The following is a 17,632-nucleotide window of genomic DNA, read 5'->3' as shown; positions in this document are numbered from 1 at the left end:
GGCGGCGGTGCACAAATGCTGCGCAGCTAGCGCCATTCGACGGCCAACACCGCGGTTCCTGGTGTGTCCGCTGTGCCGTGCGTGTGATCATTGCTTGTACAGCTCGCAGTGTCCGGAGCAAGTATGGTGGGTCTGACACACCGGTGTCAATGTGTTCTTTTTGCCATTTCCAGGAGTGTATATCAGTATGTATTCTTTGGGAGTATTAGTCTGTTGAACTGCTTAATTTATTATATATTTCAAACTCCAGCTAGAGTTATGGTGAGGTAAATATTGACAGGAATGAATTAGAAGCACAAAATCTGCGTTGAAAAGTATGAAAAAAATCTGCTTGAAATGATAAATCTCAAATTCTATTAGAAAACAGATATCCTCAAGAGGAAGGCATTTCCCAAAGAACAACGTTCACAACCAACTTTATGCCACACATGTAAACCTATATTTTCGGCGTCTTCAGTATCAGAGTCAGTTCCACGACTGCCATGAAATCCTTCTTCAAGTCCAGGCGAAAAATCTATAGCAAATGCTGCACACTGTACTACAAGTTCCATCCCACTGTTCCACTTGACACTGTGTCACCCAGACTGTCATCCTTTACTGTCTGTAACTGTAGAAACAGTAGCTACGTCATCTTCATCAGAGTCTCCTGTAAGTAAGCCACCTGCATGAAGTCGTACGTACAGACCCCCCCCCCCGCCCCCCCCCCCAAAAAAAAAAAATATCACGAATACCAATATGTTCCCTCTAACTAAAAAAACCAACCAAGTCAGTAATATGGCTACTATCGGTAAGTGTGTGCATAAACAGTTCTGGTCATACTGCAGATTTTCAGTGAGTCCTACATGTGCACTGTCAGTGGAAATAATTTATGTTATCTCAGCGGCTAACATTTTAGAGATAATTACGGAAACTGTGTTGTCACCGCCAGACACCACACTTGCTAGGTGGTAGCCTTTAAATCGGCCGCGGTCCGTTAGTATACGTCGGACCCGCGTGTCGCCACTATCAGTGGTTGCAGACCGAGCGCCGCCACACGGCAGGTCTAGAGAGACTTCCTAGTACTCGCCCCAGTTGTACAGCCGACTTTCCAAGCGATGGTTCACTGACAAAATACGCTCTCATTTGCCGAGACGATAGTTAGCATAGCCTTCAGCTACGTCATTTGCTACGACCTAGCAAGGCGCCATTACCAGTTACTATTGATGCTGTAAAGAATGTACAGACAAGAGCTACGTTCAACATTAATGGATTAAAGTTAAGTATTCAACCAGATACATCCTTTTCTTCTAGTCTAACTTCCTTGTCCTGTTCCAGACCTCACGCCAGCCTGCGTGAGCTAAAACGCGTGCCTTTCGGCTGCCTCTCATAGTGGGTTGGCTGTCTTGCCAATCCACAACAGAAACAATATCATCTGCAATGTTCATTCTTTGTTATAAGAAGCATTTCACGGTATATAATCAGTAAAATTGGTTTAACTAGTGACTGAGTTCAGGAAAATATGTTTTCTTACTTGAACGGTGCGAAAGAAAACTAGCTGTAAATATGCTTAAAAACGATTCCCGTATTGATTTTGTGCATCATAGTCTAGGAAATGTTATTGCGAACTGAACGTGTCAACGTTGATACGAGAACCTATGAGGGAAGTAAATCCACAGGTGACAAATGCTAGATGAACACAAACCACCTCTGAAGACGAGTGCTTTAAAGTCCATCGGTAAAAATTAATACCTTTACACACTTATTCGTCTATATCTCAAGCCTACCGACTTAGAAACATACAAATCACTTTAGTGTATTGATATCAATACAGGCGATTGTTTTAATAAATAAATTAATAAACAGAATTTAAATCAATTATATCAGTATTTACCAGTGTCACTTAAATGGTTGAAGCCCTTTGCCAACATCCGCACGTCCAGAGTCACAGCACGGTGAGTGCCGGAATGTATATATAAACTGCCACAAAGTGCAGCCGCCGTATGTAACACGTAATTTGGTCCCAGTGAAATTTAGCCGCCGCCGCTGTGCAAATGTCACTCCCGACGTGTATCTCTGACCTCAACGCTGCACCCACTGCGTTAGAAGGTTCCTGGTGATTTGCAATTCAGTGCACGAATGTGGGAGAAAATTAGTTGCTCTTTTAATTTACGTGAACAAGAGAGGAACGGCAGGTCCCAACAGAGAAATTTCTGGAAATTTATGGTAAGATCTTACGGGACCATACTGCTGAGGTCATCGGTCCCTAAGCGTACACACTACTTATACTAACTTCATCGAACTGACGGTATGGACAACACACACACTCGTGCCCGGGCGAAGACTCGAACCTCCGACGTGGGGGCCAAGCGGACCGTGACAAGGCGCCTTTGACCGTGCGGCTACCCCGCGCTTCTCCCAACACAGAGAAAAAAATCGTAAAGTACCCAAAAATACACGCAAAACGAGGAAAGACAATGGGAGATATAATTCCCCGACAACGCCCACTTTGGTGCGTGATACATTATCGTGGACGCACTAACTAGCGAGTGGAATATCTTTCTGTTAACAAAACAGAAGCAACTAGCGTGATTTATGATCTATCCAAGCCGTTGGACTGTGCAGATCACAAGATTTTGTTACATAAACTGTGATTTTATTGTGTTATCGGTACAGGTGACTTGACACATGTCACACAACAATGTTTAGCGGTACGGAACGTGTGTGTGTGTGTGATTCTCTGATTTTCCGCAACTCGAAGATTGAAATAAGGGATTAATTAAAAAGCTGTGATACTCCACCGCAGTCGATTAAAAATGAAAAGAACTTAGCAGATCCTTACTTTTGAGAAAATCGTGATTATAAAAAAATGTAAACACGTACGTAATATTAAGGTTTTAAATATGGAATTTTAAGCACGACTGTATTAGAAAAAGAATTCTATGTGAGATAGTGTAAGTTTTTACGACCATACCCATACGTCACAGCTTACTAAGGAAAGTAGAATAAAGTGAAGGAAATTCGAAGTAAAATAATACATACTTGCTTCCATCATGTTATCTAATTTGAAACCGTACCACATTTCAAAATTAAAAAATGTGAGGAAGTAAGGCATTCCCCATCTCATGTTCTAGCGCTGGAGAGGTTCTTTGCATTCAGCTGGCGACGCCGAATGGTCCTGCTTACGAGAGGAAATGCTGCTTTATGGAGTCGGCAGTCCGCACCTTGCGCTGTCATATTGCGTCATATCCATTGCGCAATCGTTAGGCAGCGATAATAATTACAGACTCACTAATGATAAGTTCTAGTAAATGAAATGAATTAATGTGTATCAAAATGTCAGGAAGGCTAAGAAAAACCGTCTTACATGTGTGTATGTACACACACACACACACACACACACACACACACACACACGCGCGCGCGCGCGCGCACACACACACACACTTACATGAACGCATATAAAGACAAAAACAGATGAAAATATAGAATGGGGAAAGCTGGCATTTCTTTAAAAAAAAAACAAGTGACACGTTAGACACCGAAAATGGCCGTTAAATTTTACGTTACAGAATTACACAGGCTACAAGAAAAACTCGGAGACTAGCAACCGTTTTTCCACATGAGAGATAATTGACTGGCTTACAAATACTTTTACTGTAAGTACTTTTCCGTTCTGTTACTAAATATTTCCATGAACTGTTTTAAATCAGATAAGCAATACTTAAAAAAGAAAAATCGTGTAATATTCCAGGGTATCCTCTGAAGACGCTTTATTAAAAAGGCGGAACGCCTCTGGCTGCATAAAAAAAAGCGGGTCGTGATCACCATCCAAAAGGAGTTTCCTTGTAAACTCTGGAGTTCAATATTATTTTCGTCGCTCTGTCATATGCGACAGGAAATAATGATAGAAGCCCATGTTTGGCAGAAACGTGTAATCCGACATACAAAAGTATATTAATTATGTTGAGTCATCTGTGTTTTCGATATTTCTAGGGTCAATTTAGAAAAAACTAATGACATGCAAGATTAATTAGAATGTAAGCAGATTAACTGCTTCTCGATTTACATTTACATATTGTAAATTCTAACATTCTATAGAGTCAATAAATTAATGAAGTGGTGTGCGTATTGGTTGTTGTTTTGTAATTAGTCCTGCTACAAACCACTTTTGAAGGATTCCTCGAGAGTACGCAGGCGTCTCGGTCACGTCTGTAGAAACATTCTTAGATTCCATTTCAGTAGAAAATTATTAGCTCACAGCAAAGTCCAAAATGGGAAGACAATTATGAGGCACGTCAAGTAAAGGCAATTGCAAATACAACAAATTGAGAGCAGATTGTTCTCTTCCACTGTGGTAAACTGGGAAAGCCTTTAAGATAATCGACGACTGTAGACGTCTCTCGGCATTTTACCTCTAGTATGATAGAGCTGTTGTAAGTTTTCCTTGTGATTAGTGCGGGACATTGACTTCCGAGCAGCGTTGTACCAGTCGAGTACTTGGTTCCTGTGATGGTGTACGTGTTAAATAGAGCGTAACAAGTGTAATAAAGTCCGTGTGAAGAACTGATTTAGACTATGATGGTAGTTTGATGGACTACTGTTTAGACCGAATAACGATAATGATTAAACTTTATCGACAGGAAGCAGCTTTTTTCTTGACGTAAACTGTGACGTTAAGGTGCTCTGGAGCGAAGGGACCTGCGTGTTTTATTAAGAATTACAATACGTGCAAAGGACTTGGTGGTCGTGAATGTGACTGCACCATTTGTAGATTATAAATAGATTTTACCACAAAAATGTTTTACAACATTTGAGACACAGTGGGCTCTCCATACTTTTACGAAATTACGTTGTGGAGCTGCTGTGACGGAGAAGCAATTTTCAGGCAAGACACGTGAAAGGAGACTACAGTAGGAAGTCGTACGGGGACATTGATTTCTCCAGAGATTTTTAGCTGTCAATTCTACAGAACGTGCCGCCACTGTAGAGTGCGAAACAAGAGTGATGTCGCTGCAGGGCAGTTGTAGAGGGGGCTGAATACAGACACAGAAGTATCTGCGACAGTCGTTCGGCCTCAGAGTTTGACATATTACATGAATCAGAAATTTCTCCGAATAAACATCCCGTAATTTCATTTCCACAATGTGTTTTTCTTACCACATATTTCTGCACGTTCAATATGCCAAACAGTCGTGAGGATTTCTTCTGGGGCGACAAGTGCTGATGGAATGAATATAGGCATGACTAAATTCATCACCAAAATTATTATTCGATTTCTTAGAGACCTCTTCATTTTCTGTATCGAGCGTTAATGTATGCCCTAATGACCAGAAACAATACTTAAAAAAACCAATATACAATAATGATAAACCAGATACATCGGTAAGTAGATAATCTGTTGTATCTAATACTTTGGAGTAAATTATTATGAATAGCTGAAGGACGACTTTAATTTTTTTTTTAAATCCGCGGCAAACTTCACTCAGGCTTACGGAAACACCATATCACACCTGCTGCATCAACCAAAGAGTTTATTGCCATCAAACATTCTAACTGACCGCCATGATGCAACCATTTTAACTCTGCTTGATCTCAACGATGTTGTTGGTGCTGATCTACTCCTTGTGAGAATGGCACAGCCAAGTTTTGCAAACACTGCAGTACTGTGGTCCGTCGGCTCCGTTAAGAGTAGGTTCGAACGAGTTGTCTTTAGACCAGAGGAGTCATCGTGGAAAAATGTACAAATATTCTCGGTGTCCCCAGGTTTCTTCTATGTCACGTACTTGTAACCGTAACTTATATTCCGAAGACATGAGGCTGTGCGGAAGCGCCAGTCCTGAGATCATTGTTTCTGCTATATAAAGTACGAATGATGAATTTTCTTCAGTATTACGACAGAAACAAAATTGTATATCTGAAACTACACTCCTGGAAATGGAAAAAAGAACACATTGACACCGGTGTGTCAGACCCACCATACTTGCTCCGGACACTGCGAGAGGGCTGTACAAGCAATGATCACACGCACGGCACAGCGGACACACCAGGAACCGCGGTGTTGGCCGTCGAATGGCGCTAGCTGCGCAGCATTTGTGCACCGCCGCCGTCAGTGTCAGCCAGTTTGCCGTGGCATACGGAGCTCCATCGCAGTCTTTAACACTGGTAGCATGCCGCGACAGCGTGGACGTGAACCGTATGTGTAGTTGACGGACTTTGAGCGTGGGCGTATAGTGGGCATGCGGGAGGCCGGGTGGACGTACCGCCGAATTGCTCAACACGTGGGGCGTGAGGTCTCTACAGTACATCGATGTTGTCGCCAGTGGTCGGCGGAAGGTGCACGTGCCCGTCGACCTGGGACCGGACCGCAGCGACGCACGGATGCACGCCAAGACCGTAGGATCCTACGCAGTGCCGTAGGGGACCGCACCGCCACTTCCCAGCAAATTAGGGACACTGTTGCTCCTGGGGTATCGGCGAGGACCATTCGCAACCGTCTCCATGAAGCTGGGCTACGATCCCGCACACCGTTAGGCCGTCTTCCGCTCACGCCCCAACATCGTGCAGCCCGCCTCCAGTGGTGTCGCGACAGGCGTGAATGGAGGGACGAATGGAGACGTGTCGTCTTCAGCGATGAGAGTCGCTTCTGCCTTGGTGCCAATGATGGTCGTATGCGTGTTTGGCGCCGTGCAGGTGAGCGCCACAATCAGGACTGCATACGACCGAGCCACACAGGGCCAACACCCGGCATCATGGTGTGGGGAGCGATCTCCTACACTGGCCGTACACCACTGGTGATCGTCGAGGGGACACTGAATAGTGCACGGTACATCCAAACCGTCATCGAACCCATCGTTCTACCATTCCTAGACCGGCAAGGGAACTTGCTGTTCCAACAGGACAATGCACGTCCGCATGTATCCCGTGCCACCCAACGTTCTCTAGAAGGTGTAAGTCAACTACCCTGGCCAGCAAGATCCCCCATTGAGCATGTTTGGGACTGGATGAAGCGTCGTCTCACGCAGTCTGCACGTCCAGCACGAACGCTGGTCCAACTGAGGCGCCAGGTGGAAATGGCATGGCAAGCCGTTCCACAGGACTACATCCAGCATCTCTACGATCGTCTCCATGGGAGAATAGCAGCCTGCATTGCTGCGAAAGGTGGATATACACTGTACTAGTGCCGACATTGTGCATGCTCTGTTGCCTGTGTCTATGTGCCTGTGGTTCTGTCAGTGTGATCATGTGATGTATCTGACCCCAGGAATGTGTCAATAAAGTTTCCCCTTCCTGGGACAATGAATTCACGGTGTTCTTATTTCAATTTCCAGGAGTGTATTTTAAGAAGTGACATGTGAAGCTCATACAATAACGGAAGTTTAAAGATTTTCTTGTAACGGTTCTTGCTATACTCCACATTGGTATCCATTTAGTCCAGTGCTGGGCAAATACTATAACGGCCCGCGGGCTACGTGCTACCTGCTAAGGGTGCCGAGACAGTCAGAAAAATCCGCCTTGAAGCCAGACTTCCGTACCGTGCGCGACCCAACCACGCCATTATACAAGCGCACTGTAGATATTAATCGCGCAAACGAAGGTGACATTTGGCTCGGTGGCTGATGGTAGCGAACGGAAATATATTTCACATTTACGATCGCTCCCCATAAGCCACTGCACCGAATTTCAACTTGGTTTACGTATATAGTGCGAAACACATGTAACCTCCCCTTCAGTTATCGACCTTAATGACAGTGAAAAATGAAACCGCGTGTACCTAATGGGAATTTTGGAAAAGCAATCGTCACCGAAGTTAACCTGTCGGTAAAGAGGGAGGAAAGGGTTACATCTAAATGAAAGGAAAAATGCAAGTGAAACTGGTGGAAATTAATTTTGAAATAGGGATAAAGTTAATAAAGAAAGTAAATGTGCGGCCGTTACGTTAACAATCTACTAGCGGTAATTAGATATTTGAGATTTGGGGGAAATCACGGTCGCCAGTCCTAAGGACAATTACTATAGTAACTGAAAAAGAAAGGTTATTACACATATAATTAGCACTAGAAGCGTGGCAACTGAAGGTTGACACGTGTAGTGTGAAAACTGAAAGTTTGTCAGAAGTAATAAATTTCGCTACACTTAATTTAGCAAAAGAATTAATGAAACCGGAAAATCGAAAGTTAATTTAGTGACTGAAGTTAATAGTGAGCTTTCTTTCTGAAGCACATCGAAATACAGTTAGTCTTGGACTACCTCAACAATCATTTCTAAAGCTACTTGAATCTACGCAATTTAGAAAGAAGAGGTTTAACTTTGAACTTGAATTAAACGATTCTGAACAATTAACAATAGTAAAATTTAGTACGTACCAAGCTGAGCTGCAGTCACAGGTAAGCTAAAATACGGTAACAAAACTCGCACTCTTAATTTGTGCTTGTGTAATCTAACTATTGTAGCCAGCTATGAATACTTAAAGTGAACTTTGAAATTAAAGCAGTGAAATGGAATTATGCTGGCGTTTGAATTTCAACCACACTCGGGTTCATTTCGGAAAAGGAAGGGACCCTGCTTGGCAATGCAATTGGGACAATGAGCAACAAAGGTTCATGCTAAGTTGCTGTAATTTTGCGAGGCAAATGGAACAATTTGAAAAGCTGTGGTCTGCCATACAGTTCTGAAACTTTACGTGCTTTTAGTCTTCCATGTTGGTTGATTGAAGGTTTGAAGCCGTCGATCGAGGAGGTGGCGACAGTCACTCATTGTCGGCCGTCGCTGTTGCAGAAGCTGGATGTTGGCGCGCCTTCTTCTCGACACGGTCACCAGGCGAAACGGGCTCTTGATGTGCGCCAGCTAATGCTTCCCGTCCGCGACACCATGTCAGAAACTATCATCGCAAGTCGAGCGCAATTACATGCTGCTAAACCCCGAAAGCGCGGCAAATCGCGGGAGCGTCACACAACACACTTGCTCCACTCGCTACTCCAGCCAGACCCCGACTGCCCTGCCCGCGCTCCACGCGGCAGAGTTAACACTACCAAAGATCCTACACACTTTGATTCTTCACACGACGTATCGATGTAATCGTTCGATAGCAGTTTTCCCTAGGCAAGACCCAGCGTAAAAATACAAATAATATTTACGAAACAAACCAATTATACATCGACATAAATGCATATATATATATAGTAAAACAATTACAATATACGAAGACACCGGAATGTTATATATTCAGGTAGCAAAAATAGGAAAAAATTATACTACAATAGATGGAAATAGGAGGATATGCATTTCCGGCGTTACACACACTGTTTTTCTGATTGATCTGGTTTGTACTTTGCTATGCAACCGTAGCGGTCACGCGGTTCCAAACTGTAGCGCCTAGAACCGCTCGGCCACTCCGGCCGGAAAAATAGCGTAAAGTACAATGGGATTAATATCACTGCGGAACTGAATGTGAGGAGGTGGAAAATTAGGCCGTCACCTCGCAATGCGATGCTGGGATTAGAGAGGTATAGAAGTTATTTCGCTGTGCATCTTAAATAAGGTGTAAAAAGTTGATAGTGTCTCCCGTCAACTCTGTAAACTTAACTTTAAATGTTGAAAACATTCATTTAATCGTCTGCTGATAGATGTCCAGAAGCATGGTACATCATTCACATACCGAGACCAGTGCTATTTTTTAGAACTTACGGTTCTTTATCTGAAAATTATCGACAGACGTTTCATGTAATAAGGAGCTCGGTTTCAACCCCACTGCTCGCCTTGTGACTGATAGCACAGAGTCTGTTGATATTGGAAAGAGTTTTGCTTCAAGCACGTCTCAGGTACCAATCATCTATGAACTGTCGCTGATGTGTGGACTATTTGTTTAGTATTCAATTATATGATGATGGCCTAGGGAGCCGAAAGCCGGTTCATAAAGAACTATTAAATAAATGTTATTGTAGGGCATCAGTACTGTATATTCAATTTGTTAATAAAACCATTTAATTTCTCCCCCTGCGCAACTGCTGTATAATCCAAAATTGTGCCGGTCTGCCCTTTACTTTTACTGTTACGAAACTCTTAAGTAAGGCGATTGTCTTGCTTTTGCTGCTTCGCCTACCTGTCGCTGTTGTGGAAGAGCTTATCTGCATGTCGCAAGTTTTAAATACTTTTTGTTGGAGCACGTGTCCTCATGTTTTGAGCCGGCCGGTGTGTCCGAGCGGTCCTAGGCGCTACAGTCTGGAACCGCGCGACCGCTACGGTCGCAGGTTCGAATCCTGCCTCGGGCATGGATGTGTGTGACGTCCTTGGGTTAGTTAGGTTTAAGTAGTTATAAGTTCTAGGGGACTGATGACCTCAGAAGTTAAGTCCCATACTGCTTAGAGCCATTGGAACCTCATGTTTTGCACTCTTTGGACCTCGTGTCCCACACATCGCCTGAAAGGTGGCTACACTGAGCCACAGCGCCAGAGATCGCGCTAGAGAGTATTGTTCCGCCGCCTCCACTGGCAGTGATTATTGAGAACTCGTAGTGGGCAGTGCTTGGGGTGAGCTCGTGGTAGTCAGTGCTTGTTAAGAACTCGTAGCAGAGAGTGTTTGTTGAGATGTGCTAGTAGGGAGTGCTTGCTGAGATGTGATACTGAAAAGTTCTTGTTGAGATGTGGTAATAGCGAGTCGGTGTGGAGATATATTGTAATGATTAGAGTGATTTTGGTCAATATATGAAGGTAACGAAACTTGATTTATTTTTCATTATTTAATGTCGTAAATAATGCTTCATTACAGGTTCAGTCAACAAAGCATCTGGCTTGTGTTCTGGGATTAGAGTGTAATTCTAGTTTTCTTGAGTAATTATGGTATTCTATTTTCTTTAATTAATTCAGTATAAATGATATTTAAAATTTCTTGTGTTATTGAAGAAGAACCGTGCCAGATGCGTACGTTGAGTCATACTTCCACACACAGAACAGTTATACTTGTGCTTTGGTTTCGTAGGTTTTATAGTTGCTGGGGACTTAATTAATTAATTGTGTTAATGAAAATTTCCATTTCATTCTTTGTTGTTGTTCTATGCAGTCAGATTGCGTAATAATACTAGTCAGCGCCAACCGTTTACGAGACTTCGTAATCGGACAAACAGCTACTAAAACAAAAAATTAAAATTATTTTCATTATATATTAATTAAGCCCCCATGCACGTGGCGACCCTGCCAGGATCGTCCCTTGGAATTCGATGGTACTTTTTTTTTTTTGCAAAATTTCATTTCTGTTGTCTTGTCTACGGGTTTGACAATTAGTGCAATTATTTCAATTGTTCGATTAATCGTGTTTGAGGGAAACATTTCGTGTGAATGGTATTGTTGGAGATAAAGAGTCATTGTGTGTAATTTCCGTACAGTGATGAGTTTTGTATGCACTGTAAATGATTACGCGATCGATGAAAAAGGCAAAAATGATGGATAGTCAGAATGACGAAATTGTTGACATGGCGAACTCGCCAACACAGGAGAACAGTATAATGAATAATGAAGTGGAAAACAATTTAATAAGTCGGGAAAATAGTCCGGAACCATTTCAAAATTTTTCTCAATCAGGAAATTCACAGAATACGAGATTAACGATAGAAGATTCTGAAATAGTATCGAACACAGATAGCTTTACAGCTATGACAAAAGAAGTTGGTTTCGCGGGAAATGTTAGGGGCGAAAAGAATTTCGAACCGGCTATTATGGAGCAGTTGATGAGTGCTATATTAAATTTGGGATCACAAATGGGAACAATGGAAACACGGTTAGACTCACAAATAGGAACAATCAAAACAGAGATGGGAACTTTGAGATCTGAATTAAAAACAGATAGGGGAACAATGGAGCAGTTTCGATCTGAATTTAAAACAGAGATGGGAACTTTGGAAACACGGTTAGATTCACGAATAGGGACATGTTTCAAAAATATGAAAGATGAGTTAAAGAAAGAAATCAGAGAAGAAGTACAACCGATTTTGAATTCTCACAATAATAGATTAATTGCAGTAGAGATTAGACAAAGGGAACAAGATAGAGAACAGGAAGAAAGAGATCGCGTGATAGTACAAAAATTTTCAGAGTTAAATTTACAACGTGCACATGATAAGGAAGAAGTATTTGAAAGAATCGAGGAATCCGTACCAAATGACTTAACGCAACAGTGTGAACAGTTAACTACTAAATGTGACAATACCGAAACCCGAGTCGCGACACTTACGGAAGACGTAAACTTATTGGAAAGAGATGAGGAGATTTCAGATAAATTGACAAGTCTTAGTTTAAAGGGGGACAGAGATACAGCTCCATTGCCATTTGCGGAAACTGAAGAGTACCAGAACATAAATAAACATGTTGAAAATCAGGGAAAATTTAATGAACGCGTTAAAAGGGAAGTTGAGGCATTACGAATGCAAGTCAAACATATTGAGGGCGAAATCGTAGGAAAAGACAGCAAAGGAAATTTAGAATCACAGATAGCAGAGGGCTTTGAAGAAAATAATTTGTTCCATTTACGGGATGCAACAAGAGAGCGCCAGGCGCGCGAACTTGACAATAATCAACATTGGGACTGGGACAGACGCGGTAGGTCTTTGTCGCCACGAGGCGAAAACTTTGACTATAAACACTTTTTGACTGTTCAGAAATTTAAGATCTTCCGCAATTCTAAGAATGACATCCATCCATGTGCATGGTTAGATCAATTTATGTATGCACTCCCACCAAATTGGCCACTAAGTCACAAACTGAAATTTATGTGCAGCTATTAAAGTCCTCAGGGGATTCACTACACTAAGTGAATATGTGCCGTAGCGATCACAGGGCCCCGAGCTGTAGTGGTGCTATTTTCCTTTTAGTTTTCTGCACCGCTGCCTACTCTTATACTATTCTTTGCATCTACACTCCTGGAAATTGAAATAAGAACACCGTGAATTCATTGTCCCAGGAAGGGGAAACTTTATTGACACATTCCTGGGGTCAGATACATCACATGATCACACTGACAGAACCACAGGCACATAGACACAGGCAGCAGAGCATGCACAATGTTGGCACTAGTACAGTGTATATCCACCTTTCGCAGCAATGCAGGCTGCTATTCTCCCATGGAGACGATCGTAGAGATGCTGGATGTAGTCCTGTGGAACGGCTTGCCATGCCATTTCCACGTGGCGCCTCAGTTGGACCAGCGTTCGTGCCGGACGTGCAGACCGCGTGAGACGACGCTTCATCCAGTCCCAAACATGCTCAATGGGGGACAGATCCGGAGATCTTGCTGGCCAGGGTAGTTGACTTACATCTTCTAGAGCACGTTGGGTGGCACAGGATACGTGCGGACGTGCATTGTCCTGTTGGAACAGCAAGTTCCCTTGCCGGTCTAGGAATGGTAGAACGATGGGTTCGATGACGGTTTGGATGTACCGTGCACTATTCAGTGTCCCCTCGACGATCACCAGTGGTGTACGGCCAGTGTAGGAGATCGCTCCCCACACCATGATGCCGGGTGTTGGCCCTGTGTGCCTCGGTCGTATGCAGTCCTGATTGTGGCGCTCACCTGCACGGCGCCAAACACGCATACGACCATCATTGGCACCAAGGCAGAAGCGACTCTCATCGCTGAAGACGACACGTCTCCATTCGTCCCTCCATTCACGCCTGTCGCGACACCACTGGAGGCGGGCTGCACGATGTTGGGGCGTGAGCGGAAGACGGCCTAACGGTGTGCGGGACCGTAGCCCAGCTTCATGGAGACGGTTGCGAATGGTCCTCGCCGATACCCCAGGAGCAACAGTGTCCCTAATTTGCTGGGAAGTGGCGGTGCGGTCCCCTACGGCACTGCGTAGGATCCTACGGTCTTGGCGTGCATCCGTGCGTCGCTGCGGTCCGGTCCCAGGTCGACGGGCACGTGCACCTTCCGCCGACCACTGGCGACAACATCGATGTACTGTGGAGACCTCACGCCCCACGTGTTGAGCAATTCGGCGGTACGTCCACCCGGCCTCCCGCATGCCCACTATACGCCCACGCTCAAAGTCCGTCAACTGCACATACGGTTCACGTCCACGCTGTCGCGGCATGCTACCAGTGTTAAAGACTGCGATGGAGCTCCGTATGCCACGGCAAACTGGCTGACACTGACGGCGGCGGTGCACAAATGCTGCGCAGCTAGCGCCATTCGACGGCCAACACCGCGGTTCCTGGTGTGTCCGCTGTGCCGTGCGTGTGATCATTGCTTGTACAGCCCTCTCGCAGTGTCCGGAGCAAGTATGGTGGGTCTGACACACCGGTGTCAATGTGTTCTTTTTTCCATTTCCAGGAGTGTATAAAAACAACTCTTCAACTATCCATCTATCTAGACAGTAGGTAAAGAATAACCGGAATTGACTGTTTTACCCAAAAGTGACTTTGGAAATTACCGTTTGGACTTACTATATTTTCTGCAGCATTCATTCGTAATTTAAACGAAAATTTACCTGTTTATCTGCGTGACAACATTACTTCATATGTTGACGATATTCGTATTGCTAAACGTTCTTGGAGTGAGCATAACAAAATTTTGGATTCATTATTACGTATTTTTGCAAGAGTTGGCATGACAGTGAACTTGGAAAAATCTGAATTTGGTCGTTCTCAGGTGAAATTTCTCGGTCACATTATTTCTACAGAAGGTATTCTCCCTGAACCAGAGAAACTAGACGCTATTCGTAATTATGCTGTTCCTACCACAAAACGTGATGTTCGTAGTTTCCTTGGTGTCTGTAATTTTCTTCGACGCTTTGTTAGATTGGACAATTTGGCCACACCTCGTTTATGTGAACTATCTGGAAAAAATTCTAATTGGTGTTGGGATAAGGAAGCTCAGTCAGAATTTGAACAACTTCGTGATGCTTTAGTTGCTGCTCCACTTCTTTCACATCCGGATTTATCTAAAGATTTTTGTTTGGCGACGGACTCATCATACAAAGGCCTAGGTGCACATTTATTTCAAGAGATAGAAGAAAACGGCGTTGTAGTACAGAAGACTATTGCATTTGGAAGTCGTGTTCTCTCTAAATCCGAAAAGAATTATTCGATACGGAACTTGAAGCTTTGGCTGTTGTTTGGGCTTTCACAAAATTTCGCACATTTTTGTTCGGTAGACATACTAAGGTTTACACTGATCATCGAGCTCTGGAATTTCTTATGTCAACAAAATTAACTCATGGCACATTGTCACGATGGGCGCTGTACCTACAGGAATTTGATTTTAGTATTGTTTACATACAGGGATCTTCAAATATTGTTGCTGATGCTTTATCACGTGCACCTATGGGTTTGAAACAAAGTGCTGAAGAGGACTGCAAGGAAAACCATTATTGTTTGATGTACATTCAAGGTGTTGCGTTTGAGAACTTTATTTCGTCTTCGCTCCAGGACATCGCTAAGGAGCAAAATAAGGATCCAATCTGGAAGGACATTAAGGAGAAGTGGAGGAGAAAGGAAAGCGTAGCGATTAGACAGCATTATTTAGTCCGCAATGACATTCTTTTCAAACGAAAATCGGTCGACAACTCTGTTTGGTTAGTTTGTATTCCTGATGAGTGGGTCAATAAATTGATTTGGTACACACATTTTAGTTATGTGCACTTTGGTCCCAGAAAATGCTTTCATAAATTACGAGAAAATTGCTACTTCAGTAATATGGAAAAACGTATTCGATCTGTTCTTGCCAAATGCAAATTATGTCAAAAGGCTAAGCCGCCAACTGTTTCTCACAGAGCACCATTGTTTCCTATCATTCCAGCGAAATTAAAGGACATGGCTGCAGTCGATTTGTTCGGTCCAGTGGTTCGTTCTACTAATGGTTTTGCGTACATTTTCGTAGCAGTGGAATTGACATTAAATATGTGTGTTTTACACCTTTACGCAAAGCAACAGCTCGTTCAGTATCTAATGCTTTCATCAAACATTTTCTTAAAGAAATTGGTCATGTTGATAAGGTTATATCAGATAATGGATCACAGTTTCGCTCTAAAATTTGGCTTCATACTCTACGGCGTCGTAAGATTAAACCAATTTTTATTTCACTTTTTCACCCTCAATCTAATGCTTCAGAGAGATGGATGAAGGAAATCAATAAATTGTGCCGTCTTTATTGTCATCAGAATCACAGAACGTGTGATCAGTATCTTCATATTTTTCAAAACATTCTGAATGAACTTCCAAATGACTCAACTTCTTTACCGCCTATACTGATATTAAAAAACAAAGTACCAACAAATCGCATTTCTGAAATCGTTCCTTTTCCGCCTTCGCGGAAACTGCGGCATTCTGAAGTTGTCAACCTGGCTCTACGAAATATTGCGTCTGCGGCTGCTAGAAGAGAGAAATCAGCTAAACGTCCTGGTCGTTTAAAAAATTTTGTCAGTTGGTCAAAAGATGTTAATTAAGTCTCATCGTTTGTCTCATAAAGGAAAAGGCTTATGTCGCAAATTTTTTCTGCTTTATAACGGTCCATATAGGATTCGCAAAATTATCCATGATAACACTGTCGAAGTAGAAACTCTTAAATCTCGGCGCTCTAAGGGAATACATCACATATCTAACGTTAAAATTTTTGTGGAATGACATACTTTAGAGAAACTAACAGCTACATGTAAACATGCGGAGAGTACAAGGATACCGCGCTGTGTTTTGGCGGCGGCACATACTCAAAGCAACAGTCAGTCTGCGCGCCGCACAAGGCAGTCGTTGACCGCAAACAATCACTTCCTACGTCACGCGCCTACAGCTGATCGAGCGCTCAGTGCGAATGCACTGACAGACGTAAACAAATACACAGTCTAATTTCTCTGATTAAATTCAGTATAAAGCTATGGTGACTTTATAAATTATGTTATTAACGTTCAGTATTTTTCAGGATACGGTTGTGTAAAATATTTAAGACCTTCAGGTAAATTCTGTGCGTGTCCGACGTTAAGACGACTTGCTATGGAGAAAATTTCAGGAAGAATGTAATTTCTAAGAAAAAAGTAATAAACTAAAAAGGGTAACTATTAATTGAGTTTCTTTTTCAGGTAACATATTTCCATTCAGGTACGTATTTTAGATGTAATTTGCTGCTCGCGATTACGTGACTCATACTTTGTGCTAAATTTCATGTTTTGTGAATTTACTTATGAAACGACGTGCTTGCGGACGTTAACTGATTTTGACAATGAGTGATTAATGAACAGGGTTGTTACTTGTTTATATTATGCATCGCTTGGCTGCTATGCTTTTTCACTGATGTTATATCTTTTTATTATGTGCCTGCTGTGCTTATTTATTTAAATTGTAATTGTCAACTGATTAATTGTGCTGACTGTGGTTATGTATGTAGGTTACACTTTGTGATTTATCTGCTTGCGTCTTCATGTTTACTTATTAAGATTACGTGTGAACATTTATTTGCTTATGCTGATATGATGCTAATGACTTGTTTATTACGTAAGATATATGTTTGCTGCTGTGCGTATGGATTGCATATTTACACATTTCTGTTTTGTTGTCATAACTACTCTTCAATTTATTATATAGAAATGCTGATATACTGTGTACAAATATAGAGTTTAGGTTACACTGTGGTATTACTTATAGATTGTTTGCTTGGCAGAGCCTCGTTGTAGGGA

The sequence above is a fragment of the Schistocerca nitens genome, chromosome 8 (assembly GCF_023898315.1).
Source record: "Schistocerca nitens isolate TAMUIC-IGC-003100 chromosome 8, iqSchNite1.1, whole genome shotgun sequence".
In the NCBI taxonomy this organism is placed as follows: Eukaryota; Metazoa; Arthropoda; class Insecta; order Orthoptera; family Acrididae; genus Schistocerca; species Schistocerca nitens.
The sequence above is the reverse complement of the archived record's forward strand: the minus strand, read 5'-3'. Positions refer to the sequence as shown.